The sequence below is a fragment of the Carica papaya genome, chromosome 5, assembly GCF_054855325.1.
Source record: "Carica papaya isolate Zhongbai chromosome 5, ASM5485532v1, whole genome shotgun sequence".
NCBI classification, from domain to species: Eukaryota; Viridiplantae; Streptophyta; class Magnoliopsida; order Brassicales; family Caricaceae; genus Carica; species Carica papaya.
In genome coordinates, this window is record NC_142313.1 from 27,248,040 (window position 1) to 27,274,393 (window position 26,354).

A 26,354-nucleotide genomic window follows, 5' to 3' on the forward strand; every position below is an offset into this window, starting at 1 on the left:
AGTCCTTATATTTCACCAATTTTCTTAGGAAGTCCTCGTGTTGCACTCATTTTTTTGCAGATGATTCTTTCGACGATACGCGCGACTTGAATTATGGTCCTCAGGTTTATTCGCAAATGTGAGTCACGGCACCGTAGCATTTTACTTGATATTAGAACGAGCACGGGAGGTGCAGTGCGCACGCACAAGGAAACAAATGATGGGAGGGGGAAGAAAGGAGAAGGAGTTTATGTATTTGCAGCGCGGAATTAAACGGGTGCAATCATACCAGCACTAATGCACCGGATCCCATCAGAACTCCGCAGTTAAGTGTGTTTGGGCGAGAGTAGTACTCGGATGGGTGACCTCCTGGGAAGTTCTCGTGTTGCACCCATTTTCTTTTTTTCAGACGGGTCGTTCGACGTTACGCGCGACTGGAACTAGGGTCCACTGGTTTATACGCAAATGTGAGTAAAGAAGCAGGGGCATTTTAATTGATATTAGAACGAGAACGAGAGGTGCAGTGCGCACGCACAAGGAAACAAATGACGGGAGGGGGAACAAAGGAGAAGGAATTTATGTATTTGTAGCGCGAAATTAAATAGATGCGATCATACTAGCACTAATGCACCGGATCCCATCAGAACTCCGCAGTTAAGTGTGCTTGGGCGAGAGTTGTACTCGGATGGGTGACCTCCTGGGAAGTACTTGTGTCGCACTAATTTTTTTTTTCAGACGGGTCGTTCGACGTTACGCGCGACTGGAACTAGGGTCCACTGGTTTATACACAAATGTGAGTCAAGAAGATATTAGAACGAGAAAGAGAGATGCAGAGTGCACGCACAAGGAAACAAATGACGGGAAGGGGGATGGAGGGAGAAAAAGTGTATGTATTTGCAGCGCAGAATGAAACATGAGCAATCATACCAGCACCAATGCAACGGATTCTATCAGAACTCCGCAAGTTAAGGGTGCTTGGGCGAGAGTAGCACTAGGATGGGTGACCTCCTGCGAAGTCCTTATATTTCACCCATTTTCTTAGGAAGTCCTCGTGTTGCACCCATTTTTTTGCAGATGATTCTTTCGACATTACGCGCGACTTGAATTATGGTCCTCAGGTTTATTCGCAAATGTGAGTTAAGGCACCGTAGTATTTTACTTGATATTAGGACGAGCACGGGAGGTGCAGTGCGCACGCACAAGCAAATGACGGGAGGGGGAAGAAAGGAGAAGGAGTTTATCTATTTGCAGTGCGAAATTAAACGGGTGCAATCATACCAGCACCATTGCCTTGGATCCCATCAGAACTCCGCAGTTAAGTGTGCTTGGGCGAGAGTAGTACTCGGATGGGTGACCTCCTGGGAAGTCCTTGTGTTGCACCAATTTTTTTTCAGACGGGTCGTTCGACATTACGCGCGACTGGAACTATTGTCCGCTGGTTTATACGCAAATGAGGGTCAAGAATCTGGGGTATTTTAATCGATATTAGAAGGAGAGGTGCAATGTGAACGCACAAGGAAACAAATGATGGGAGGGGGGGAGGGAAGAAGGAGTGTATGTATTTTCAGCATGAAATTAAACAGGTGCGGTCATACCAGCACTAATGCATCAGATTCTATCAGAACTCCGTAGGTAAGGGTGCTTGGGTGAGAGTAGTACTAGCATGGGTTACCTCCTGTGAAGTCCTTATATTTCACCCATTTTCTTGTGAAGTCCTCGTGTTGCACCCATTTTTTTGCAGATGATTCTTTCGACGTTACGCGCGACTTGAATTATGGTCCTCAGGTTTATTCGCAAATGTGAGTCACGGTGCTGTAGCATTTTCTTGATATTTGAACGAGAACGGGAGGTGCAGTGCGCACGCACAAGGAAACAAATGACGGGAGGGGGAAGAAAGGGGAATGAGTTTATGTATTTGCAGCGCAAAATTAAACAGGTGCGATCATACCAACACTAATGCACCGGATCCCATCAGAACTCCGCAGTGAAGTGTGCTTGGGCGAGATTAATATTCGGATGGGTTGTTCGACGTTACGCGCGAATGGAATTATAAATCGCTGGTTCATTTGCAAAGGTGAGTCACGGTGCCGGGACATATTACTTGATATTAGAACGAGAAAGAGAGATGCAGAGTGCCCGCACAAGGAAACAAATGACGGGAGGGGGGATGGGAGGAGAAAGAGTGTATGTATTTGCAGTGCAGAATTAAACAGGTGCGATCATACCAGCACTAATGCAGCGGATTCTATCAGAACTCCGTAGGTAAGGGTGCTTGGGCGAGAGTAGTACTAGCATGGGTTACCTCCTGCGAAGTCCTTATATTTCACCCATTTTCTTGTAAAGTCCTCGTGTTGCACCCATTTTTTTGCAAATGATTCTTTCGACGTTACGCGCGACTTGAATTATGGTCCTCAAGTCTATTCGCTAATGTGAGTCACGGCACCGTAGTATTTTACTTGATATTAGAACGAGCACGGGAGGTGCAGTGCACACGCACAAGGAAACAAATGACGGGAGGGGGAAGAAAGGAGAAGCAGTTTATGTATTTGCAGCACGAAATTAATCGGGTGCGATCATACCAGCACTAATGCACTGGATCCCATCAGAACTCTGTAGTTAAGTGTGCTTGGGCGAGAGTAGTACTCGGATGGGTGACCTCCTGGGAAGTCCTTGTGTTGCACCAATTTTTTTCAGACAGGTCGTTCGAAGTTACGCGCGACTGCAACTATGGTCCGCTGGTTTTTATGCAAATGTGAGTCAAGAATCAGGGGTATTTTAATCGATATTAGAAGGAGAAGGAGAGGTGCAGTGTGAACGCACAAGGAAACAAATGATGGGAGGGGGGGAGGGAAGGAGTGTATGTATTTTCAGCACGAAATTAAACAGGTGCGGTCACACCAGCACAAATGCACCGAATCCCATCAGAACTCTGCAGTTAAGTGTGCTTTGGCGAAAGTAGTACAATGATGTGTTACCTCCTGGGAAGTTCTCGTGTTGCACCCATTTTCTTTTTTTCAGATGTGCCGTTCGACGTTACGCGCGACTTTAATTATGGTTCGCAGGATTATTCGCAAATGTGAGTCACGGTGCCGTGGCATTTTACTTGATATTTGAACGAGAACGAGAGGTGCAGTGCGCACGCACAAGGAAACAAATGACGGGAGGGGGAAGAAAGGAGAAGGAGTGTATGTATTTGCAGCGTGAAATGAAACAGGTGCGATCATACCAGCACAAATGCAACGGATTCTATCAGAACTCCGTAGGTAAGGGTGCTTGGGCGAGAGTAGTACTAGCATTGCTTACCTCCTCCGAAGTCCTTATATTTCACCCATTTTCTTGTGAAGTCCTCGTGTTGTACCCATTTTTTTGCAGATTATTCTTTCGATGTTACGCGCGACTTGAATTATAGTTCTCAGGTTTATTCGCAAATGTGATTCACGGTGCTGTAGCATTTTCTTGATATTAGAACGAGAACGGGAGGTGCAGTGCTCACGCACAAGGAAATAAATGACGAGAGGGGGAAGAAAGGAGAAGGAGTTTATGTATTTGCAGCGCAGAATTAAACGGGTGCGATCATACCAGCACTAATGCACCGGATTCCTTCAGAACTCCGCAGTTAAGTGTGTTTGGGCGAGAGTAGTACTCGGATGGGTGACCTACTGGGAAGTCCTCGTGTCGCACCAATTTTCTTTCCGACGGGTCTTTCGACGTTACGCGCGTCTGGAACTAGGGTCCGCTAGTTTATACGCAAATGTGAGTCAAGAAGCAGGGGTATTTTAATCGATATTAAAACGAGAATGAGAGGTGAAGTGTGAACGCACAAGGAAACAAATGACGGGAGGGGGAAGAAAGGAGAAGGAGTGTATGTATTTGCAGCGCGAAATTAAACAGGTGCGATCTTACCAGCACTAAAGCTCCGGATCCCATCAGAACTCCGCAGTTAAGTGTGCTTGGGCGAGCGTAATACTCGAATGGGTGACGACTTGGGAATCCCTCGTGTTGCACATATTTTTTTTTGGATGGGTTGTTCGACGTTACACGCGAATGGAATTATAAACCGCTGGTTCATTTGCAAAGGTGAGTCACGGTGCCGGGGCATATTACTTGATATTAGAATGAGAAAGAGAGATGCAGAGTGCACGCACAAGGAAACAAATGACGGGAGGGGGGATGGGAGGAGAAAGAGTGTGTGTATTTGCAGTGCAGAATGAAACATGAGGGATCATACCAGCACTAATGCAACGGATTCTATCAGAACTCCGCAGTTAAGGGTGCTTGGGCGAAAAAAGTACTCGGATGGGTGACCTCCTGCGAAGTCCTTATATTTTACCCATTTTTTTGGGAGGTCTTCGTGTTGCACCCGTCTTTTTGCAGATGATTCCTTCGACGTTATGCGCGACTTGATTTATGGTCCGCAGGTTTATTTGCAAATGTGAGTCACGGCGCCGTGGCATATTACTTGATATTAGAACGAGTAGGGGAGGTGCAATACGCACGCACAAGGAAACAAATGACGGGATGAGGAAGAAACGAGAATGAGTGTATGTAATTGAAGCGCAAAATTAAACAAGTGGCATCATACCAGCACTACTGCACTGGATCCCATCAGAATTCTACAGTTAAGTGTGCTTGGGCGAGAGTAGTACTCGGATGGGTGACCTCTTGGGAAGTCCTCGTATCGCAACAATTTTTTTTCAGATGGGTCGTTCGACGTTAGGCGCGACTAGAACTATGGTCCGCTGGTTTATACGCAAATGTGAGTCAAGAATCAGGGGCATTTTAATCGATATTAGAACGAGAATGAGAGATGCAGTGTGAACGCACAAGGAAACAAATGATGGGAGGGGGGAGGGAAGAAGGAGTGTATGTATTTTCAGCACGAAATTAAACAGGTGCGGTCACACCAGCACAAATGCACCGGATCCCATCAGAACTCCGCAGTCAAGTGTGCTTTGGCGAAAGTAGTACAATGATGGGTTACCTCCTGGGAAATTCTCGCGTTGCACCCATTTTATTTTTTTTAGATGTGCCGTTCGATGTTACGCGCGACTTTAATTATGGTCCGCAGGTTTATTCGTAAATGTGAGTCACGGCGCCGTGGCATTTTACTTGATATTTGAACGAGAACGAGAGGTGCAGTGCGCACGCACAAGGAAACAAATGACGAGAGGGGGAAGAAAGGAGAAGGAGTGTATGTATTTGCAGCGCGAAATTAAACAGGTGCGATCTTACTAGCATTAAAGCTCCGGATCCCATCAGAACTCCGCAGTTAAGTGTGCTTGGGCGAGCGTAGTACTCGGATGGGTGACGACTTGGGAATCCCTCGTGTTGCACCTATTTTTTTTCGGATGGGTTGTTCGACGTTACACGCGAATGAAATTATAAACCGCTGGTTCATTTGCAAAGGTGAGTCACGGTGCCGGGGCATATTACTTGATATTAGAATGAGAAAGAGAGATGCAGAGTGCACGCACAAGGAAACAAATGACGGGAGGGGGGATGGGAGGAGAAAGAGTGTATGTATTTTCAGCACGAAATTAAACAGGTGCGGTCACACCAGCACAAATGCACCGGATCCCATCAGAACTCCGCAGTTAAGTGTGCTTTGGCGAAAGTAGTACAATGATGGGTTACCTCCTGGGAAGTTCTCGTGTTGCACCCATTTTCTTTTTTTCAGATGTGCCGTTCGACGTTACGCGTGACTTTAATTATGGTCCACTGGTTTATACGCAAATGTGAGTCAAGAAGCAGAGGCATTTTAATCGATATTAGAACGAGAAGGAGAGATGCAGAGTGCACGCACAAGGAAACAAATGACGGGAGGGGGGATGGAGGGAGAAAAAGTGTATGTATTTGCAGCGCAAAATGAAACATGAGCAATCATACTAGCACAAATGCAACGGGTTCTATCAGAACTCCGCAAGTTAAGGGTGCTTGGGCGAGAGTAGTACTAGCATGGGTTACCTCCTGCGAAGTCCTTATATTTCACCCATTTTCTTAGGAAGTCCTCGTGTTGTACCCATTTTTTTGGAGATGATTCTTTCGACGTTACGCGCGACTTGAATTATGGTCCTTAGGTTTATTCGCAAATGTGTGTCACGGCACTGTAGCATTTTACTTGATATTAGAACGAGAACGGGAGCTGCAGTGCGCATGCACAAGGAAACAAATGACGAGAGGGGGACGAAAGGGGAATGAGTTTATGTATTTGCAGCGGGAAATTAAACAGGTGCAATCATTCCAGCAGTAATGCACCGGATCCCATCAGAACTTCGTAGTTAAGTGTGCTTGGGCGAGAGTAGTACTCAGATGGGTGACCTCTTGGGAAGTCCTCGTGTCGCACCAATTTTTTTTCAGGCCGGTCGTTCGACGTTACGCACCACTGGAACTAGGGTCCGCTGGTTTATACGCAAATGTGAGTCAAGAAGCAGGGGCATTTTAATCGATATTAGAACGAGAAGAAGAGGTGAAGTGTGAACGCACAAGGAAACAAATGACTGGAGGGGGAAAAAAGGAGGAGTGTATGTATTTGCATTGCGAAATTAAACAAGTGCGATCATACCAGCACTAAAGCCCCGGATCCCATCAGAACTCCGCACTTAAGTGTGCTTGGGCGAGAGTAGTACTCGGATGGGTGACAACTTGGGAAGCCCTCGTGTTGCACCTATTTTTTTCGGATGGGTTGCTCGACGTTACGCGCGAATAGAATTATAAACAGCTGGTTCATTTGCAAAGGTGAGTCACGGTGCCGGGGCATATTACTTGATATTAGAACGAGAAAGAGAGATGCAGAGTGCACGCACAAGGACTTCCCAGGAGGTCACCCATCTGAGTACTACTCTCGCTCAAGCACACTTAACTGCGGAGTTCTGATGGGATCCGGTGCATTAGTGCTCGTATGATCGCACCCGTTTAATTCTGCGCTGCAAATACATAAACTCCTTCTCCTTTCTTCCCCCTCCCGTCATTTGTTTCCTTGTGCGTGCGCATTGCACCTCCCGTGCTCGTTCTAATATCAAGTAAAATGCTACGGTGCCGTGACTCACATTTACGAATAAACATGAGGACCATAATTCAAGTCGCGCGTAACGTCGAAAGAATCATCTGCAAAAAAATGGGTGCAACACGAGGACTTTCTAAAAAAATAGGTGAAATATAAGGACTTCGCATGAGGTCACCCATCCTAGTGCTACTCTCGCCCAAACACCCTTAACTTGCAGAGTTTTGATAGAATTCGTTGCATTGGTGCTCATTTTATCGCTCATGTTTCATTCTGCGCTGCAAATACATACACTATTTCTCCCTCCATCCCCTCTCCCGTCATTTGTTTCCTTGTGCGTGCACTCTGCATCTCTCCTTCTCGTTCTAATATCAAGTAAAATGCCCTAGCATCGTGACTCACCTTTGCGAATGAACCAGCGGTTTATAATTGCATTCGCGCGTAACATCGAGCGACCCATCCGAAAAAAAATGGGTGCAACATGAGGACTTCCCAGGAGGTCACCATAAATCAAGTCGCGCGTAACGTCGAAAGAATCATCTGCAAAAAGATGGGTGCAACACGAGGACCTCCCAAGAAAATGGGTGAAATATAAGGACTTCGCAGGAGGTCACCCATCCGAGTACTTTTCTCGCCCAAGCACCCTTAACTGCGGAGTTCTGATAGAATCCGTCGCATTAGTGCTGGTATGATCCCTCATGTTTCATTCTGCACTACAAATACATACACTCTTTCTCCTCCCATCCCCCCTCCCGTCATTTGTTTCCTTGTGCGTGCACTCTGCATCTCTCTTTCTCATTCTAATATCAAGTAAAATGACCCGGCACCGTGACTCACCTTTGCAAATGAACCAGCAGTTTATAATTCCATTCGCGCGTAACGTCGAACAACCCATCCGAACAAAAATAGGTGCAACACGAGGGCTTCCCAAGTGGTCACCCATCCGAGTACTACCCTCGCCCATGCACACTTAACTGCGGAGTTCTGATGGGATCCAGAGTTTTGGTGCTGGTATGATCGCACCTGTTTAATTTCGCGTTGCAAATACATATACTCCTTCTCCTTTCTTCCCCCTGCGGTCATTTGTTTCCTTGTGCGTTCACACTTTAGCTCTCATTCTCATTCTAATATCGATTAAAATGCCCCTGATTCTTGACTCACATTTGTGTATAAACCAGTGGACCCTAGTTCCAGACGCGCGTAACGTCGAACGACCCGTCTGAAAAAAAATTGGTGCGACACGAGGACTTCCCAGGAGGTCATCCATCTGAGTACTAGTCTCACCCAAACACACTTAACTGCAGAGTTCTGATGGGATCCGGGGCTTTAGTACTGGTATGATCGCACCTGTTTAGTTTCGCGCTACAAATACATAAACTTCTTTTCTTTTCTTCCCCCTCCCGTCATTTGTTTCCTCGTGCGTTCACACTTCACCTCTCATTCTCGTTCTAATATCGATTAAAATGCCCCTGCTTCTTGACTCACATTTGCGTATAAACCAGCGGACCCTAGTTCCAGTCGCGCGTAACTTCGAACGACCCGTCTGAAAAAAAATTGGTGCGACACGAGGACTTCCCAGGAGGTCACCCATCCGAGTACTACACTCGCCCAAGCACACTTAACTGCGGAGTTCTGATGGGATTCGGTGCATTAGTGCTGGTATGATCGCACCTGTTTAATTCCGCGCTGCAAATGCATAAACTCCTTCTCCTTTCTTCCCCCTCCCGTCATTTGTTTCCTTGTGCGTGCGCACTGCACCTCCCGTGCTCGTTCTAATATCAAGTAAAATGCTACGGTGCCGTGACTCACATTTGCGAATAAACATGAGGACCATAATTCAAGTCGCGCGTACCGTCGAAAGAATCATCTGCAAAAAAATGGGTGCAACACGAGGACTTTCTAAGAAAATAGGTGAAATATAAGGACTTCGCATGAGGTCACCTATCCTAGTGCTACTCTCGCCCAAGCACCCTTAACTTGCAGAATTCTGATAGAATCCGTTGCATTGGTGCTCGTTTTATCGCTCATGTTTCATTCTGCGCTGCAAATACATACACTATTTCTCCCTCCATCCCCTCTCCCGTCATTTGTTTCCTTGTGCGTGCACTCTGCATCTCTCCTTCTCGTTCTAATATCAAGTAAAATGCCCTAGCATCGTGACTCACCTTTGCGAATGAACCAGCGGTTTATAATTGCATTCGCGCGTAACGTCGAGCGACCCATCCGAAAAAAAATGGGTGCAACATGAGGACTTCCCAGGAGGTCACCATAAATCAAGTCGTGCGTAACGTCGAAAGAATCATCTGTAAAAAGATGGGTGCAACACGAGGACCTCCTAAGAAAATGGGTGAAATATAAGGACTTCGCAGGAGGTCACCCATCCGAGTACTTTTCTCGCCCAAGCACCCTTAATTGCGGAGTTTTGATAGAATCCTTTGCATTAGTGCTGGTATGATCCCTCATGTTTCATTTTGCACTGCAAATACATACACTCTTTCTCCTCCCATCCCCCCTCCCGTCATTTGTTTCCTTGTGCGTGCACTCTGCATCTCTCTTTCTCGTTCTAATATCAAGTAATATGCCCCGGCACCGTGACTCACCTTTGCAAATGAACCAGCGGTTTATAATTCCATTCGCGCGTAACGTCGAACAACCCATCCGAAAAAAAATTGGTGCAACACGAGGGCTTCCCAAGTGGTCACCCATCAGAGTACTACTCTCGCCCAAGCACACTTAACTGCGGAGTTCTGATGGGATCCGTAGCTTTAGTGATGGTATGATCGCACCTGTTTAATTTCGCGCTGCAAATACATACACTCCTTCTCCTTTCTTCCCCCTCTGATTATTTGTTTCCTTATGCGTTCACACTTCACCTCTCATTCTCGTTCTAGTATCGATTAAAATGCCCCTGCTTCTTGACTCACATTTGCGTATAAACCAGCGGACCCTAATTCCAGTCGCGCGTAATGTCGAACGACCCGTCTGAAAAAAAATTGGTGCGACACGAGGACTTCCAAACAAGTCACCCATCCGAGTACTACTCTCGCCCAAGCACACTTAACTGCAGAGTTCTGATGGGATCCGGTGCATTAGTGCTGGAATGATTGCACCTGTTTAATTTCGCGCTGCAAATACATAAACTCATTCCCCTTTCGTCCCCCTCCCGTCATTTGTTTCCTTGTGCGTGCGCACTGTAGCTCCCGTTCTCGTTCTAATATCAAGTAAAATGCTACAGCGCCGTGACTCACATTTGCGAATAAACCTGAAGACCATAATTCAAGTCGCGCGTAACGTCGAAAGAATCATCTGCAAAAAAATGGGTACAACACGAGAACTTCCTAAGAAAATGGGTGAAATATAAGGACTTCGCAGGAGGTCACCCATCCTAGTGCTACTCTCGCCCAAGCACCCTTAACTTGCGGAGTTCTGATAGAATCCGTTGCATTGGTGCTGGTATGATTGCTCATGTTTCATTCTGCGATGCAAATACATACACTTTTTCTCCCTCCATCCCCCCTCCCGTCATTTGTTTCCTTGTGCGTGCACTCTGCATCTCTCCTTCTCGTTCTAATATGGATTAAAATGCCCCTGTTTCTTGACTCACATTTGCGTATAAACCAGTGGACCCTAGTTCCAGTCGCGCGCAACGTCGAACGACCCGTCTGAAAAGAAAAATTAGTGCGACACGAGAACTTCCCAGGAGGTCACCCATCCGAGTACGACTCTCGCCCAAGCACACTTAACTGCGGAGTTCTGATGGGATCCGGTGCATTAGTGCTGGTATGATCACACCTGTTTAATTTCGCGTTGCAAATACATAAACTACTTCTCCTTTCTTCCCCCTCCCGTCATTTGTTTCCTTGTGCGTGCGCACTGCACCTCTCGTTCTTGTTCAAATATCAAGTAAAATGCCACAGTGCCGTGACTCACATTTACGAATAAATCTGCGGACCATAATTAAAGTCGCCCGTAACGTCGCACGGCACATCTGAAAAAAAGAAAATGGGTGCAACACGAGAACTTCCCATGAGGTAACCCATCATTGTACTACTTTCGTCAAAGCACACTTAACTGCGGAGTTCTGATGGGATCCGGTGCATTTGTGCTGGTGTGACCGCACCTGCTTAATTTCGTGCTGAAAATACATACACTCCTTCTTCCCTCCCCCCTCCCATCATTTGTTTCCTTGTGCGTTCACACTGCACCTCTCCTTCTCGTTCTAATATCGATTAAAATGCCCCTGATTCTTGACTCACATTTGCGTATAAACAAGTGGACCATAGTTCCAGTTGCGCGTAACGTCGAACGACCCATCTAAAAAAAAATTGTTACGATACGAGGACTTCCCAAGAGGTCACCCATCCGAGTACTATTCTCTCCCAAGCACACTTACCTGCTGAGTTCTGATGGGATCCAGTGCATTAGTGCTGGTATGATGCCACTTGTTTAATTTTGCACTTCAACTACATACACTCCTTCTCTTTTCTTCCTCATCCCGTCATTTGTTTCCTTGTGCGTGCGCACTACACCTCCCGTACTCGTTCTAATATCAAGTAAAATGCCACGGTGCCGTGACTCACATTTGCGAATAAACCTGCTAACAATAAATCAAGTCGCGCGTAACGTCGAAAGAATCATCTGCAAAAAGACGGGTGCAACACGAGGACCTCCCAAGAAAATGGGTGAAATATAAGGACTTCGCAGGAGGTCACCCATCCGAGTACTTTTCTCGCCCAATCACCCTTAACTTCGGAGTTCTGATAGAATCTGTTGCATTAGTGCTGGCATGATCCCTCATGTTTCATTCTGCACTGCAAATACATACACTCTTTCTCCTTCCATCCCCCCTCCCGTCATTTGTTTCCTTGTGCGTGCACTCTGCATCTCTCTTTCTCGTTCTAATATCAAGTAATATGACCCGGCACCGTGACTCACCTTTGCAAATGAACCAGCAGTTTATAATTCCATTAGCGCGTAACGTCGAACAACCCATCCGAAAAAAATAGGTGCAACACGAGGGCTTCCCAAGTGGTCACCCATCCGAGAACTACCCTCGCCCAAGCACACTTAACTGCGGAGTTCTGATGGGATCCGGAGCTTTAGTGCTGGTATGATTCTACCTGTTTAATTTCGCGCTGCAAATACATATACTCCTTCTCCTTTCTTCCCCCTCCCGTCATTTGTTTCCTTGTGCGTTCACACTTCACCTCTCATTCTCGTTCTAATATCGATTAAAATGCCCCTGCTTCTTGACTCACATTTGCGTATAAACCACCGGACCCTAGTTCCAGACGCGCGTAACGTCGAACGACCCGTCTGAAAAAAAGTTGGTGCGACACGAGGACTTCCCAGGAGGTCACCCATCCGAGTACTAATCTCGCCCAATCACACTTCACTGCAGAGTTCTGATGGGATCCGGTGCATTAGTGCTGGTATGATCGCACCTCTTTAATTTTTCGCTGCAAATATATACACTCCTTCTCCTTTCTTCCCCCTCCCGTCATTTGTTTCCTTGTGCGATCATACTTCACCTCTCATTCTCGTTCTAATATCGATTAAAATGCCCCTGCTTATTGACTCACATTTGCGTATAAACCAGCGGACCCTAGTTCCAGACGCCCGTAACGTCGAACGACCCGTCTGAAAAAAAATTGGTGCGACAAGAGGACTTCACAAGAAAATGGGTGAAATATAAGGACTTCGCAGGAGGTAACCCATGCTAGTACTACTCTCGCCCAAGCACCCTTACCTACGGAGTTCTGATAGAATCTGTTGCATTTGTGCTAGTATGATCGCACTTGTTTCATTTCATGCTGAAAATACATACACTCCTCCTTCCCTCCCCCTCCCATCAATTGTTTCCTTATGCATTCACACTGCACCTCTCCTTCTCGTTCTAATATCGATTCAAATCCCCCTGCTTCTTGACTCACATTTGCGTATGAACCAGCGGACACTAGTTCCAGTCGCGCGTAACGTCGAACGACCCGTCTGAAAAAAAATTGGTACGACACGAGGACTTCCCAGGAGGTAACTCATCCGAGTACTACTCTCGTCCAAGCACACTTAACTGCGGAGTTCTGATGGGATCCGGTGCATTAGTGCTGGTATGATCGCACCCGTTTAATTCCACGCTGCAAATACATAAACTCGTTCTCCTTTCTTCCCCCTCCCGTCATTTGTTTCCTTGTGCGTGCACACTGCACCTCCTGTGCTCGTTCTAATATCAAGTAAAATGCTACGGTGCCGTGACTCACATTTGCGAATAAACCTGAGGACCATAATTCAAGTCGCGCGTATCGTCGAAAGAATCATCTGCAAAAAAATGGGAGCAACACGAGGACTTCCTAAGAAAATGGGTGAAATAAAAGGACTTCGAAGGAAGTCACCCATCCTAGTGCTACTCTCGCCCAAGCACCGTTAACTTGCGGAGTTCTGATAGAATCCGATGCATTGGTGCTGGTATGATTGCTCATGTTTCATTCTGCGCTGCAAATACATACACTTTTTCTCCCTCCATCCCCCCTCCCGTCATTTGTTTCCTTATGCGTGCACTCTGCATCTCTCTTTCTCGTTCTAATATCGATTAAAATGCTCCTGCTTCTTGACTCACATTTGCGTATGAACCAGTGGACCCTAGTTCCTGTCACGCGTAACGTCGAATGACCCGTCTGAAAAAAAATTAGTGCGACACGAGGACTTCCCAAGAGGTAACCCATCCGAGTACTACTCTCGCCCAAGCACACTTAACTGCAGAGTTCTGATGGGATCCGGTGTATTAGTGCTGGTATGATTGCACCTGTTTAATTTCGCGCTGCAAATACATAAACTCCTTCTCCTTTCTTCCCCCTCCCGTCATTTGTTTCCTTGTGCGTGCGCACTGCACCTCTCGTTCTCGCTCAAATATCAAGTAAAATGCCACAGCGCCGTGACTCACATTTGTGAATAAATCTGCGGACCATAATTAAAGTCGCGCGTAACGTCGAACAACCCATCCAAAAAAAAAATAGGTGCAACACGAGGGCTTCTCAGGTGGTGACCCATCCAAGTACTACTCTCGCCCAAGCACACTTAACTACGGAGTTCTGATGGGATCTGGACCTTTAGTGTTGGTTTGATCGCACCAGTTTAATTTCGTGCTGCAAATACATACACTCCTTCTCATTTCTTCCCCCTCCTGTCATTTGTTTCCTTGTGCGTTCACACTTCACCTCTCATTCTCGTTCTAATATCGATTAAAATGCCCCTGCTTCTTGACTCACATTTGCGTATAAACCAGCGGACCCTAGTTCCAGACGCGCGTAACGTCGAACGACCCATTTGAAAAGAAATTGGTGCTACACGAGGACTTCCCAGGAGGTCACCCATCCGAGTACTAATCTCGCCCAAGAAGACTTCACTGCGGAGTTCTGATGGGATCCGGTGCATTAGTGCTGGTATGATCGCACCTGTTTAATTTTGCGCTGCAAATTCATAAACTCATTCTCCTTTCTTCCCCCTCCCGTCATTTGTTTCCTTGTGCGTGCGCACTACACCTCCCGTTCTCGTTCTAATATCAAGTAAAATGCTACAGCGCCGTGACTCACATTTGCGAATAAACCTGAGGACCATAATTCAAGTCGCGTGTAACGTCGAAAGAATCATCTACAAAAAAATGGGTGCAACACGAGGGCTTCACAAGAAAATGGGTGCAATATAAGGACTTCGCAGGAGGTAACCCATGCTAGTACTACTCTCGCCAAAGCACCCTTACTTACGGAGTTCTGATAGAATCCGTTGCATTAGTGCTGGTATGATCGCACCTGTTTCACTTCGTGCTGAAAATACATACACTCCTTCTCCTTTCTTCCCCCTCCCGTCATTTGTTTCCTTGTGCGTGCGCACTGCATCTCTCGTTCTCGTTCAAATATCTAGTAAAATGCCACGGCGCCGTGACTCACATTTACGAATAAATCTGTGGACCATAATTAAAGTTGCGCGTAACGTCGAACGGCACATCTGAAAAAAAGAAAATGGGTGCAACACGAGAACTTCCCAGGAGGTAACCCATCATTGTACTACTTTCGCCAAAGCACACTTAACTGCGGAGTTCTGATGGGATCCGGTGCAATTGTGCTGGTATGACCGCACCTGTTTAATTTCGTGCTGAAAATACATACACTCCTTCTTCCCTCTCCCCCTCCCATCATTTGTTTCCTTGTGCGTTCACACTGCACCTCTCCTTCTCGTTCTAATTTCGATTAAAATGCCCCTGATTCTTGACTCACATTTGCGTATAAACCAGCGGACCATAGTTCCAGTCGCGCGTAACGTCGAACGACCCATCTGAAAAAAAATTGTTGCGATACGAGGACTTCCCAAGAGGTCACCCATCCTAGTACTACTCTCGCCCAAGCACACTTGACTACGGAGTTCTGATGGGATCCAGTGCATTAGTGCTGGTATGATGCCACTTGTTTAATTTTGCGCTTCAAATACATACACTTCTTCTCATTTCTTCCTCATCCCGTCATTTGTTTCCTTGTGCGTGCGCACTGCACCTCCCGTACTCATTCTAATAGCAAGTAAAATGCCACGGCGCCGTGACTCACATTTGCGAATAAACCTGAGGACCATAATTCAAGTCGCGCGTAACGTCGAAAGAATACTCTGTAAAAAAATGGGTGCAACACGAGGACTTCACAAGAAAATGGGTTAAATATAAGGACTTCGCAGGAGGTAACCCATGCTAGTACTACTCTCGCCCAAGCACCCTTACCTACGGAGTTTTGATAGAATCCGTTGAATTAGTGCTAGTATGATCGCACCTGTTTCATTTCGTGCTGAAAATACATACACTCCTTCTCCTTCCCTCCCCCTCCCATCAATTGTTTCCTTGTACGTTCACACTGCATCTCTCCTTCTCGTTCTAATATCGATTAAAATGCCTCTGCTTCTTGACTCACATTTGCGTATAAACCAGCGGACCCTAGTTCCAATCGCGCGTAACGTCGAACGACCCGTCTGAAAAAAAATTGGTGCGACACGAGGACTTCCCAGGAGGTCACCCATTCGAGTACTACTCTCGCCCAAGCACACTTAACTACGGAGTTCTGATGGGGTCCGGTGCATTAGTACTGGTATGATCGCATCGGTTTAATTCTGCGCTGCAAATACATAAACTCCTTCTCCTTTCTTCCCCCTCCCGTCATTTGTTTCCTTGTGCGTGCGCACTGCACCTCCCGTACTCGTTCTAATATCAAGTAAAATGCCACGGCGCCGTGACTCACATTTACGAATAAACCTGCGGACCATAAATCAAGTCGCACGTAACGTCGAAAGAATCATCTGCAAAAAGATGGGTGCAACACGAGGACCTCCCATGAAAATGGGTGAAATATAAGGACTTCGCAGGAGGTCACCCATCCGAGTACTTTTCTCGCCCAAGCACCCTAACTGCGGAGTTCTGATAGAATCCGTTGCATTAGTGCTGGTATGATCCCTCATGTTTTATTCTGCACTGCAAATACATACACTCTTTCTCCTTCCATCCCCCCTCCCGTCATTTGTTTCCTTATGCGTGCACTCTGCATCTCTCTTTCTTGTTCTAATATCAAGTAATATGCCCCGGCACCGTGACTCACCTTTGCAAATGAACCAGCGGTTTATAATTCCATTCGCGCGTAACGTCGAACAACCCATCCGAAAAAAAATAGGTGCAACACGAGGACTTCCCAAGTGGTCACCCATCCGAGTACTACGGTCGCCCAAGCACACTTAACTGCGGAGTTCTAATGGGATCCGGAGCTTTAGTGCTGGTATGATCGCACCTGTTTAATTTCGCGCTGCAAATACATACACTCCTTCTCCTTTCTTCCCCCTCCCATCATTTGTTTCCTTGTGCGTTAACACTTCACCTCTCATTCTCGTTCTAATATCGATTAAAATGCCCCTGCTTCTTGACTCACATTTGCGTATAAACCAGCGGACCCTAGTTCCAGACGTGCGTAACGTCGAAAGACCCGTCTGAAAAAAAATTGGTGCGACACGAGGACTTCCTAGGAGGTCACCCATCCGAGTACTAATCTCGCCCAAGCACACTTCACTACGGAGTTCTGATGGGATCCGGTGCATTAGTGCTGGTATGATCTCACCTGTTTAATTTCACGCTGCAAATACATAAACTCATTCCCCTTTCTTCCCCCTCCCGTCATTTGTTTCCTTGTGCATGTGCACTACACCTCCCGTTCTCATTCTAATATCAAGTAAAATGCTACAGCGCCGTGAATCACAATTGCGAATAAACCTGAGGACCATAATTCAAATCGCGCGTAACGTCGAAAGAATCATCTGCAAAAAAATGGGTGCAACACGAGGACTTCACAAGAAAATGGGTGAAATATAAGGACTTCGCAGGAGGTAACCCATGCTAGTACTACTCTCGCCCAAGCACCCTTTCCTACGGAGTTCTGATAGAATCCGTTGCATTAGTGCTGGTATGATCGCACCTGTTTAATTCCGCGCTGCAAATACATACACTCCTTCTCCTTTCTTCCCCCTCCCGTCATTTGTTTCCTTGTGCGTGCGCACTGCACCTCTCGTTCTCGTTCAAATATCAAGTAAAATGCCACAGCGCCGTAACTCACAATTGCGAATAAATCTGCGGACCATAATTAAAGTCGCGCGTAACGTCGAAAGGCACATCTGAAAAAAAGAAAATGGGTGCTACTTTCGCCAAAGCACACTTAACTGCGGAGCTCTGATGGGATCCGGTGCATTTGTGCTGGTGTGACCGCACCTGTTTAATTTCGTGCTGAAAATACATACACTCTTTCTTCCCTCCCCCCTACCATCATTTGTTTCCTTGTGCGTTCACACTGCACCTCTCCTTCTCGTTCTAATATCGATTAAAATGCCCCTGATTCTTGACTCACATTTGCGTATAAACCAGCGGACCATAGTTCCAGTCGCGCGTAACGTCGAACGACCCGTCTGAAAAAAAATTTGTGCGACACGAGGACTTCCCAGGTGGTCACCCATCCGAGTACTACTCTCGCCCAAGCACACTTAACTGCAGAGTTCTGATGGGATCCAGTGCATTAGTGCTGGTATGATCGCACCCGTTTAATTCCGCACTGCAAATACATAAACTCATTCTCCTTTCTTCCCCCTCCCGTCATTTGTTTCCTTGTGCGTGCGCACTGCACCTCCCGTGCTCGTTCTAATATCAAGTAAGATGTCACGGTGCCATGACTCACATTTGCGAATAAACCTGCGGACCATAAATCAAGTCGCGCGTATCGTCGAAAGAATCATCTGTAAAAAAATAGGTACAACACGAGGACTTCCTAAGAAAATGGGTGAAATATAAGGACTTCGCAGGAAGTCACCCATCCTAGTGCTACTCTCGCCCAAGCACCCTTAACTTGCGGAGTTCTGATAGAATCCGTTGCATTAGTGCTGGTATGATCCCTCATGGTTCATTCTGCACTGCAAATACATACACTCTTTCTCCTCCAATCCCCCCTCCCGTCATTTGTTTCCTTGTGCGTGTACTCTGCATCTCTCTTTCTCGTTCTAATATCAAGTAATATGCCCCGGCACCGTGACTCACCTTTGCAAATGAACCAGCGGTTTATAATTCCATTCGCGCGTAACGTCGAACAACCCATCCGAAAAAAAAATAGGTGCAACACGAGGGCTTCTCAGGTGGTGACCCATCCAAGTACTACTCTCGCCCAAGCACACTTAACTGCGGAGTTCTGATGGGATCCGGACCTTTAGTGCTGGTATGATCGCACCAGTTTAATTTCGTGCTGCAAATACATACACTCCCTCTCATTTCTTCCCCCTCCCGTCATTTGTTTCCTTGTGCGTTCACACTTCACCTCTCATTCTCGTTCTAATATCGATTAAAATGCCCCTGCTTCTTGACTCACATTTGCGTATAAACCAGCGGACCCTAGTTCCAGACGCGCATAATGTCGAACGACCCATTTGAAAAGAAATTGGTGCTACACGAGGACTTCCCAGGAGGTCACCCATCCGAGTACTAATCTCGCCCAAGAAGACTTCACTGCGGAGTTCTGATGGGATCCGGTGCATTAGTGCTGGTATGATCGCACCTGTTTAATTTTGTGCTGAAAATACATGCACTCCGTCTTCCCTCTCCCCCTCCCACCATTTCTTTCCTTGTGCGTTCACACTGCACCTCTCCTTCTCGTTCTAATAGCGATTAAAATACCCCTTATTCTTGACTCACATTTGCGTATAAACCAGTGGACCATAGTTCAAGTCGCGCGTAACGTCGAACGACCCGTCTGAAAAAAAATTGGTGCAACACAAGGAATTCCCAAGAGGTCACTCATCCGAGTACTACTCTCACCCAAGCACACTTAACTGCGGAGTTCTGATGAGATCCAGTGCATTAGTGCTGGTATGATCGCACCCGTTTAATTTCGCGCTGCAAATACATAAACTCCTTCTCCTTTCTTCCCCTTCCCGTCATTTGTTTCCTTGTGCGTGCGCACTGCACCTCCCGTGCTCGTTCTAATATCAAGTAAAATACTACGGTATCGTGACTCACATTTGCGAATAGACCTGAGGACCATAATTCAAGTCGCGCGTAACGTCAAAAGAATCATCTGCAAAAAAATGGGTGCAACACGAGAACTTCACAAGAATGTGCCGTTCGACGTTACGCGCGACTTTAATTATGGTCCGCAGATTTATTCACAAATGTGAGTCACGGCGCCGTGGCATTTTACTTGATATTTGAACGAGAACGAGAGGTGCAGTGCGCACGCACAAGGAAACAAATGATGGGAGGGGGAAGAAAGGGGAATGAGTTTATGTATTTGCAGCGCAAAATTAAACAGTTGCGATCATACCAGCACTAATGCACCTGATCCCATCAGAACTCCGCAGTTAAGTGTGATTGGGCGAGATTTGTACTCGGATGGGTGACCTCTTGTGAAGTCCTCGTGTCGCACTAATTTTTTTTTCAGACGGTTCGTTCGACGTTACGCGCGTCTGGAACTAGGGTCCGTTGGTTTATACGCAAATGTGAGTCATGAAGCAGGGGCATTTAAATCGATATTAGAATGAGGAGGAGAGGTAAAGTGTGAACGCACAAGGAAATAAATGACGGGAGGGGGAAGAAAGGAGAAGGAGTGTATGTATTTGCAGCGCGAAATTAAACAGGTGCGATCATACCAGCATTAAAGCTCCGGATCCCATCAGAACTATGCAGTTAAGTGTGCTTGGGCGAGAGTAGTACTCGGATGGGTGACCACTTGGGAAGCCCTCGTGTTGCAACTATTTTTTTTCGGATGGGTTGTTCGACGTTACGCGCCAATGGAATTATAAACCGCTGGTTCATTTGTAAAGGTGAGTCACGGTGCCGGGGCATATTACTTGATATTAGAACGAGAAAGAGAGATGCAGAGTGCACGCACAAGGAAACAAATGACGGGAGGGGGGATGGGAGGAGAAAGAGTGTATGTATTTGCAGTGCAGAATGAAACATGAGGGATCATACCAGCACTAATGCAACGGATTCTATCAGAACTCCGCAGTTAAGGGTGCTTGGGCGAGAAAAGTACTCGGATGGGTGACCTCCTGCGAAGTCCTTATATTTCACCCATTTTCTTGGGAGGTCCTCGTGTTGCACCCATTTTTTTGTAGATGATTCTTTTGACGTTACGCGCGACATGATTTATGGTCCGCAGGTTTATTCACAAATGTGAGTCACGGCGCCGTGGCATTTTACTTGATATTAGAACGAGTACGGGAGGTGCAGTGCGCACGCACAAGGAAACAAATGACGGGATGAGGAAGAAAAGAGGAGTGTATCTATTTGAAGCGCAAAATTAAACAAGTGGCATCATACCAGCGCTACTGCACTGGATCCCATCAGAACCCTACAGTTAAGTGTGCTTGGGCGAGAGTAGTACTCGGATGGGTGACCTCTTGGGAAGTCCTCGTATCGCAACAATTTTTTTTCAGATGGGTCGTTCGACGTTATGCGCGATTGGAACTATAGTCCGCTCATTTATACGCAAATGTTAGTCAAGAATCAGGGTCATTTTAATCGATATTAGAACGATAAGGAGAGGTGCAGTGTGAACGCACAAGGAAACAAGTGATGGGAGTGGGGGAGGGAAGAAGGAGTGCATGTATTTTCAGCACGAAATTAAACAGGTGCGGTCACACCAGCACAAATGCACCGGATCCCATCAGAACTCCGCAGTTAAGTGTGCTTTGGCGAAAGTAGTACAATGATGGGTTACCTCCTGGGAAGTTCTCGTGTTGCACCCATTTTCTTTTTTTCATATGTGCCGTTCGACGTTACGCGCGACTTTAATTATGGTCTGCAGATTTATTCGCAAATGTGAGTCACGGCGTCGTGGCATTTTACTTGATATTTGAACGAGAACGAGAGGTGCAGTGCGCACGCACAAGGAAACAAATGACGGGAGGGGGAAGAAATGAGAAGGAGTTTATGTAATTGCAGCGCGAAATTAAACAGGTTCGATCATACCAGCACTAATGCACGGGATCCCATCAGTACTCAGCAGTTAAGTGTGCTTGGGGGAGAGTAGTACTCGGATGGGTGACCTCCTGGGAAATTCTCGTGTCGCACTAATTTTTTTTTTTAGACGGGTCGTTCGACGTTACGCGCGACTAGAACTAGGGTCCACTGGTTTATACGCAAATGTGAGCCAAGAAGTAGGGGCATTTTAATCGATATTAGAATGAGAAGGAGAGATGCAGAGTGCACGCACAAGGAAACAAATGACGGGAGGGGGGATGGAGGGAGAAAAAGTGTATGTATTTGCAGCGCAGAATGAAACATGAGCAATCATACCAGCACAAATGCAAAGGATTCTATCAGAACTCCACAAGTTAAGGGTGCTTGGGCGAGAGTAGCACTAGGATGGGTGACCTCCTGCGAATTCCTTATATTTCACCCATTTTCTTTGGAAGTCCTTGTGTTGCACACATTTTTTTGCAGATGATTCTTTCGACGATACGCGCGACTTGAATTATGGTCCTCAGGTTTATTCGCAAATATGAGTCACGGCACCGTAGATTTTTACTTGATATTAGAACGAGCACGGGAGGTGCAGTGCGCACGCACAAGGAAACAAATGACAGGATGGGAAAGAAAGGAGAAGGAGTTTATGTATTTGCAGTGCGGAATTAAACGGTTGCGATCATACCAGCACTAATGCACAGGATACAATCAGAACTCCGCAATTAAGTGTGCTTGGGCGAGAGTAGTACGCGAATGGGTGACCTCATGGGAAGTCCTCGTGTCGCACCAATTTTTTTTCAGACGGGTCGTTCGACGTTACGCGCGACTGAAACTGGGATCCGCTTGTTTATACGCAAATGTGAGTCAAGAAGCAGGGGAATTTTAATCGATATTAGAACGAGAAGGAGAGGTGCAGTGTGAACGCACAAGGAAACAATTGATGGGAGGGGGAGGGAAGGAGAAGGAGTGTATGTATTTTCAGCACGAAATGAAACAGGTGCGATCATACCAGCACTAATGCAACGAATTCTATCAGAACTCCGTAGCTAAGGGTGCTTGGGCGAGAGTAGTACTAGCATGGGTTACCTCCTGCGAAGTCCTTATATTTCACCCATTTTCTTGTGAAGTCCTCGTATTGCACCCATTTTTTTGCAGATGATTCTTTCGACGTTACGCGCGACTTGAATTATGGTCCTCAGGTTTATTCGCAAATGTGAGTCACGGCGCTGTAGCATTTTACTTGATATTAGAACGAGAACGGGAGGTGCAGTGCGCACGCACAAGGAAACAAATGACGGGAGGGGGAAGAAAGGGGAATGAGTTTATGTATTTGCAGCGCGAAATTAAACAGGCGCGATCATACCAGCACTAATGCACCAGATCCCATCAGAACTCCGCAGTGAAGTCTGCTTGGGCGAGATTAGTACTCGGATGGGTGACCTCCTGGGAAGTCCTTGTGTCGCACCAATTTTTTTTCAGACGGGTCGTTCGACGTTACACGCGACTGGAACAATAATGCGCTTGTTTATACGCAAATGTGAGTCAAGAATCTGGGGCATTTTAATCGATATTAGAACGAGAAGGAGAGGTGCAGTGTGAATGCACAAGGAAACAAATGATAGGAGGGGGGGAGGGAAGAAGGAGTGTATGTATTTTCAGCACAAAATTAAACAGGTGCGGTCACACCAGCACAAATGCAACCGATCCCATCATAACTACGCAGTTAAGTGTGCTTGGCGAGAGTAGTACTCGGATGGGTGACCACTTGTGAAGTTCTCGTGTTGCACCTATTTTTTTGCAGATGATTCTTTCGACGTTACGCGCGACTTGAATTTTGGTCCTCAGGTTTATTCGCAAATGTGAGTCACGGCGTCGTAACATTTTACTTGATATTAAAATGAGCACGGGAGGTACAGTGCGCACGCACAAGGAAACAAATGACGGGAGGGGGAAGAAAAGAGAATGAGTTTATGTATTTGCAGCGCGAAATTAAACGGGTGCGATCATACCAGCACTAATGCAACGGATCCCATCATAACTCTGCAGTTAAGTGTGCTTGGGCGAGAGTAGTACTCGGATGGGTGACCTCCTGGGAAGTTCTCATGTCGCACAAATTTTTTTTCAGACGGGTCGTTCGAAGTTACGCGCAACTGGAACTATGGTCCACTTGTTTATACGCAAATGTGAGTCAAGAAGCAGGGGCATATTAATCGATATTAGAACGAGAAAAAGAGGTGCAGTGTGAACGCACAAGGAAATAAATGATGGGAGGGGGGAGGGAAGGAGAAAGAGTGTATGTATTTTCAGCACGAAATTAAACAGGTGCTATAACACCAGCACAAATATGCCGGATCCCATCAGAACTCCGCAGTTAAGTGTGCTTTGGCGAAAGTAGTAGAAGGATGGGTTACCTCCTGGGAAGTTCTCGTGTTGTACCCATTTTTTTTTCAGATGTGCCATTCGACGTTACGCGCGACTTTAATTATAGTCCGCAGATTTATTCAAAAATGTGAGTCACTGCGCCGTGGCATTTTACTTGATATTTATACGAGAACGAGAGGTGCAGTGCACACGCACAAGGAAACAAATGACGGGAAGGGGAAGAAAGGAGAAGGAGTGTACGTATTTGCAGCGCGAAATTAAATAGGTTCCATCATACCAGCACTAATGCACCGTATCCCATCAGAACTTAGCAGTTAAGTGTCCTTGGGCGGGAGTAGTACTCGGATTGGTGACCTCCTGGGAAGTCCTCGTGTTGCACCCATTTTTTCTCGGATGGATCGTTCGACGTTACGCGCGAATGCAATTATAAACCGCTGGTTCATTCGCAAAGGTGAGTCACGATGCCAGGGCATTTTACTTGATATTAGAACAAGAAGGAGAGATGCAGAGTGCACGCACAAGGAAACAAATGACGGGAGAGGGGATGGAGGGAGAAAGAGTGTATGTATTTGCAGCGTAGAATGAAACATGAGCGATCATACCAGCACCAATGCAACGGATTCTATCAGAACTCCGCAAGTTAAGGGTGCTTGGGCGAGAGTAGCACTAGGATGGGTTATCTCATGCGAAGTCCTTATATTTCACCTATTATCTTAGGAAGTTCTCGTGTTGCACCCATTTTTTTGCAGCTGATTCTTTCGACGTTACGCGCGACTTGAATTATGGTCCTAAGGTTTATTCGCTAATGTGAGTCACGGCACCGTAGCATTTTACTTGATATTAGAACGAGCACGGGAGGTGCAGTGCGCACGCACAAGAAAACAAATGACGGGAGAGGGAAGAAAGGAGAAGGAATTTATGTATTTGCAGCGCGGAATTAAACGGGTGCGATCATACCAGCACTAATGCACCGGATCCCATCAGAACTCCGCAGTTAAGTGTGCTTGGGCGAGAGTAGTACTCGGATGGGTGACCTCATGGGAAGTCCTGGTGCGACTGTCGCACCAATTTTATTTCAGACGGGTCGTTCGACGTTACGCGCGACTGGAACTAGGGTCCGCTGGTTTATAGACAAATGTGAGTCAAGAAGCAGGGGCATTTTAATCGATATTAGAACGAGAAGAAGAGGTGCAGTGTGAACGCACAAGGAAACAATTGATGGGAGGGGGAGGGAAGGAGAAGGAGTGTATGTATTTTCAGCACGAAATGAAACAGGTGCTATCATACCAGCACTAATGCAACGGATTCTATCAGAACTCCATAAATAAGGGTGCTTTGGCGAGAGTAGTACTAGCATGGGTTACCTCCTGCGAAGTCCTTATATTTCACCCATTTTCTTGTGAAGTCCTCGTGTTGCACCCATTTTTTTGCAAATGATTCTTTCGACGTTACGCGCGACTTGAATTATGGTCCTCAGGTTTATTCGCAAATGTGAGTCACGGTGCCGTGACATTTTACTTGATATTAGAACGAGAACGGGAGGTGCAGTGCGCACGCACAAGGAAACAAATGACGGGAGGGGGAAGACAGGGGAATGAGTCTATGTATTTGCAGCACGAAATTAAACAGGTGCGATCATACCAGCACTAATGCACCGGATCCCATCAGAACTCCGCAGTTATGTGTGCTTGGGCGAGATTAGTACTCGGATGGGTGACCTCCTGGGAAGTACTCGTGTCGCACCAATTTTTTTTCAGACGGGTCGTTCGACGTTACGCACGTCTGGAACTAGAGTCCGCTGGTTTATACGCAAATGTGAGTCAAGAAGTAGGGGCATTTTAATCGATATTAGAACGAGAATGAGAGGTAAAGTGTGAACGCACAAGGAAAGAAATAACAGGAAGGGGAAGAAATGACGGGAGGGGGGATGGGAGGAGAAAGAGTTTATGTATTTGCAGTGCAGAATGAAACATGAGGGATCATACCAGCACTAATGCAACGAATTCTATCAGAACTTCGCAGTTAAGGGTGCTTGGGCGAGAAAAGTACTCGGATGGGTGACCTCCTGCGAAGTCCTTATATATATCACCCATTTTCTTGGGAGGTCCTCGTGTTGCACCCATCTTTTTGCAGATGATTCTTTCGACGTTACGCACGACTTGATTTATGGTCCGCAGGTTTATTCGCAAATGTGAGTCACGGCACCGTGGCATTTTACTTGATATTAGAACGAGTACGGGAGGCACAAGGAAACAAATGACGGGAGGGGGAAGAAAGGAGAAGGAGTTTATGTATTTGCAGCGCGAAATTAAACAGGTGCGATCATACCAGCACTAATGCACCGGATCCCATCAGAACTCCGCAGTTAAGTGTGCTTTGACAAGAGTAGTACTCGTATGGGTGACCTCTTGGGAAGTCCTCGTGTCGCACTAATTTTTTTTTCAGACGGGTCGTTCGACATTACGTGCGACTTGA

At 46.5% G+C, this 26,354-nt stretch overlaps 5 non-coding genes and 43 pseudogenes across 5 annotated transcripts; 25 read left to right on the forward strand and 23 right to left on the reverse strand.

Moving 5' to 3' along the window:
* The first annotated feature begins 254 nt into the window (after positions 1-254).
* On the forward strand, positions 255-373 carry LOC148256668 (5S ribosomal RNA). Its single transcript, XR_015819787.1, has one exon. It is a non-coding gene; the product is annotated as a 5S ribosomal RNA (ribosomal RNA).
* A 209-nt stretch (positions 374-582) lies between these two features.
* On the forward strand, positions 583-701 carry LOC148256669 (5S ribosomal RNA; annotated as a pseudogene).
* A 542-nt stretch (positions 702-1,243) lies between these two features.
* On the forward strand, positions 1,244-1,362 carry LOC148256670 (5S ribosomal RNA; annotated as a pseudogene).
* A 1,182-nt stretch (positions 1,363-2,544) lies between these two features.
* LOC148256671 (5S ribosomal RNA) lies at positions 2,545-2,663 on the forward strand (annotated as a pseudogene).
* A 200-nt stretch (positions 2,664-2,863) lies between these two features.
* LOC148256672 (5S ribosomal RNA) lies at positions 2,864-2,982 on the forward strand (annotated as a pseudogene).
* A 562-nt stretch (positions 2,983-3,544) lies between these two features.
* Positions 3,545-3,663, forward strand: LOC148256673 (5S ribosomal RNA; annotated as a pseudogene).
* A 205-nt stretch (positions 3,664-3,868) lies between these two features.
* Positions 3,869-3,987, forward strand: LOC148256674 (5S ribosomal RNA; annotated as a pseudogene).
* A 561-nt stretch (positions 3,988-4,548) lies between these two features.
* On the forward strand, positions 4,549-4,666 carry LOC148256675 (5S ribosomal RNA; annotated as a pseudogene).
* Positions 4,667-4,869: 203 nt separating this feature from the next.
* On the forward strand, positions 4,870-4,988 carry LOC148256676 (5S ribosomal RNA; annotated as a pseudogene).
* A 209-nt stretch (positions 4,989-5,197) lies between these two features.
* On the forward strand, positions 5,198-5,316 carry LOC148256677 (5S ribosomal RNA; annotated as a pseudogene).
* Positions 5,317-5,522: 206 nt separating this feature from the next.
* LOC148256678 (5S ribosomal RNA) lies at positions 5,523-5,641 on the forward strand (annotated as a pseudogene).
* Positions 5,642-6,206: 565 nt separating this feature from the next.
* On the forward strand, positions 6,207-6,325 carry LOC148256679 (5S ribosomal RNA; annotated as a pseudogene).
* Positions 6,326-6,527: 202 nt separating this feature from the next.
* Positions 6,528-6,646, forward strand: LOC148256680 (5S ribosomal RNA; annotated as a pseudogene).
* A 123-nt stretch (positions 6,647-6,769) lies between these two features.
* On the reverse strand, positions 6,770-6,889 carry LOC148256681 (5S ribosomal RNA; annotated as a pseudogene).
* A 996-nt stretch (positions 6,890-7,885) lies between these two features.
* LOC148256682 (5S ribosomal RNA) lies at positions 7,886-8,004 on the reverse strand. Its single transcript, XR_015820987.1, has one exon. It is a non-coding gene; the product is annotated as a 5S ribosomal RNA (ribosomal RNA).
* A 205-nt stretch (positions 8,005-8,209) lies between these two features.
* LOC148256683 (5S ribosomal RNA) lies at positions 8,210-8,328 on the reverse strand (annotated as a pseudogene).
* Positions 8,329-8,533: 205 nt separating this feature from the next.
* LOC148256684 (5S ribosomal RNA) lies at positions 8,534-8,652 on the reverse strand. The gene has a single exon (XR_015820690.1). It is a non-coding gene; the product is annotated as a 5S ribosomal RNA (ribosomal RNA).
* Positions 8,653-9,648: 996 nt separating this feature from the next.
* LOC148256685 (5S ribosomal RNA) lies at positions 9,649-9,767 on the reverse strand (annotated as a pseudogene).
* Positions 9,768-9,972: 205 nt separating this feature from the next.
* LOC148256686 (5S ribosomal RNA) lies at positions 9,973-10,091 on the reverse strand (annotated as a pseudogene).
* Positions 10,092-10,654: 563 nt separating this feature from the next.
* On the reverse strand, positions 10,655-10,773 carry LOC148256687 (5S ribosomal RNA). The gene has a single exon (XR_015819616.1). It is a non-coding gene; the product is annotated as a 5S ribosomal RNA (ribosomal RNA).
* A 209-nt stretch (positions 10,774-10,982) lies between these two features.
* On the reverse strand, positions 10,983-11,101 carry LOC148256688 (5S ribosomal RNA; annotated as a pseudogene).
* Positions 11,102-11,982: 881 nt separating this feature from the next.
* On the reverse strand, positions 11,983-12,101 carry LOC148256689 (5S ribosomal RNA; annotated as a pseudogene).
* Positions 12,102-12,306: 205 nt separating this feature from the next.
* On the reverse strand, positions 12,307-12,425 carry LOC148256690 (5S ribosomal RNA; annotated as a pseudogene).
* Positions 12,426-12,981: 556 nt separating this feature from the next.
* On the reverse strand, positions 12,982-13,100 carry LOC148256691 (5S ribosomal RNA; annotated as a pseudogene).
* Positions 13,101-13,661: 561 nt separating this feature from the next.
* On the reverse strand, positions 13,662-13,780 carry LOC148256692 (5S ribosomal RNA; annotated as a pseudogene).
* Positions 13,781-13,986: 206 nt separating this feature from the next.
* LOC148256693 (5S ribosomal RNA) lies at positions 13,987-14,105 on the reverse strand (annotated as a pseudogene).
* Positions 14,106-14,310: 205 nt separating this feature from the next.
* On the reverse strand, positions 14,311-14,429 carry LOC148256694 (5S ribosomal RNA; annotated as a pseudogene).
* Positions 14,430-14,992: 563 nt separating this feature from the next.
* On the reverse strand, positions 14,993-15,111 carry LOC148256695 (5S ribosomal RNA; annotated as a pseudogene).
* A 204-nt stretch (positions 15,112-15,315) lies between these two features.
* LOC148256696 (5S ribosomal RNA) lies at positions 15,316-15,433 on the reverse strand (annotated as a pseudogene).
* A 560-nt stretch (positions 15,434-15,993) lies between these two features.
* Positions 15,994-16,112, reverse strand: LOC148256697 (5S ribosomal RNA; annotated as a pseudogene).
* Positions 16,113-16,671: 559 nt separating this feature from the next.
* Positions 16,672-16,790, reverse strand: LOC148256698 (5S ribosomal RNA; annotated as a pseudogene).
* Positions 16,791-16,995: 205 nt separating this feature from the next.
* On the reverse strand, positions 16,996-17,114 carry LOC148256699 (5S ribosomal RNA; annotated as a pseudogene).
* Positions 17,115-17,961: 847 nt separating this feature from the next.
* On the reverse strand, positions 17,962-18,080 carry LOC148256700 (5S ribosomal RNA; annotated as a pseudogene).
* A 562-nt stretch (positions 18,081-18,642) lies between these two features.
* On the reverse strand, positions 18,643-18,761 carry LOC148256701 (5S ribosomal RNA; annotated as a pseudogene).
* A 205-nt stretch (positions 18,762-18,966) lies between these two features.
* On the reverse strand, positions 18,967-19,085 carry LOC148256702 (5S ribosomal RNA; annotated as a pseudogene).
* Positions 19,086-19,289: 204 nt separating this feature from the next.
* Positions 19,290-19,408, reverse strand: LOC148256703 (5S ribosomal RNA; annotated as a pseudogene).
* A 426-nt stretch (positions 19,409-19,834) lies between these two features.
* LOC148256704 (5S ribosomal RNA) lies at positions 19,835-19,953 on the forward strand (annotated as a pseudogene).
* A 206-nt stretch (positions 19,954-20,159) lies between these two features.
* On the forward strand, positions 20,160-20,278 carry LOC148256705 (5S ribosomal RNA; annotated as a pseudogene).
* A 558-nt stretch (positions 20,279-20,836) lies between these two features.
* On the forward strand, positions 20,837-20,954 carry LOC148256706 (5S ribosomal RNA; annotated as a pseudogene).
* Positions 20,955-21,158: 204 nt separating this feature from the next.
* LOC148256707 (5S ribosomal RNA) lies at positions 21,159-21,277 on the forward strand (annotated as a pseudogene).
* A 209-nt stretch (positions 21,278-21,486) lies between these two features.
* LOC148256708 (5S ribosomal RNA) lies at positions 21,487-21,605 on the forward strand (annotated as a pseudogene).
* A 563-nt stretch (positions 21,606-22,168) lies between these two features.
* LOC148256709 (5S ribosomal RNA) lies at positions 22,169-22,287 on the forward strand (annotated as a pseudogene).
* Positions 22,288-22,846: 559 nt separating this feature from the next.
* LOC148256710 (5S ribosomal RNA) lies at positions 22,847-22,965 on the forward strand (annotated as a pseudogene).
* Positions 22,966-23,492: 527 nt separating this feature from the next.
* On the forward strand, positions 23,493-23,611 carry LOC148256711 (5S ribosomal RNA; annotated as a pseudogene).
* A 206-nt stretch (positions 23,612-23,817) lies between these two features.
* Positions 23,818-23,936, forward strand: LOC148256712 (5S ribosomal RNA; annotated as a pseudogene).
* An 886-nt stretch (positions 23,937-24,822) lies between these two features.
* LOC148256713 (5S ribosomal RNA) lies at positions 24,823-24,938 on the forward strand (annotated as a pseudogene).
* Positions 24,939-25,506: 568 nt separating this feature from the next.
* On the forward strand, positions 25,507-25,625 carry LOC148256714 (5S ribosomal RNA). The gene has a single exon (XR_015820508.1). It is a non-coding gene; the product is annotated as a 5S ribosomal RNA (ribosomal RNA).
* A 568-nt stretch (positions 25,626-26,193) lies between these two features.
* Positions 26,194-26,312, forward strand: LOC148256715 (5S ribosomal RNA; annotated as a pseudogene).
* The last annotated feature ends 42 nt before the right edge of the window (positions 26,313-26,354 follow it).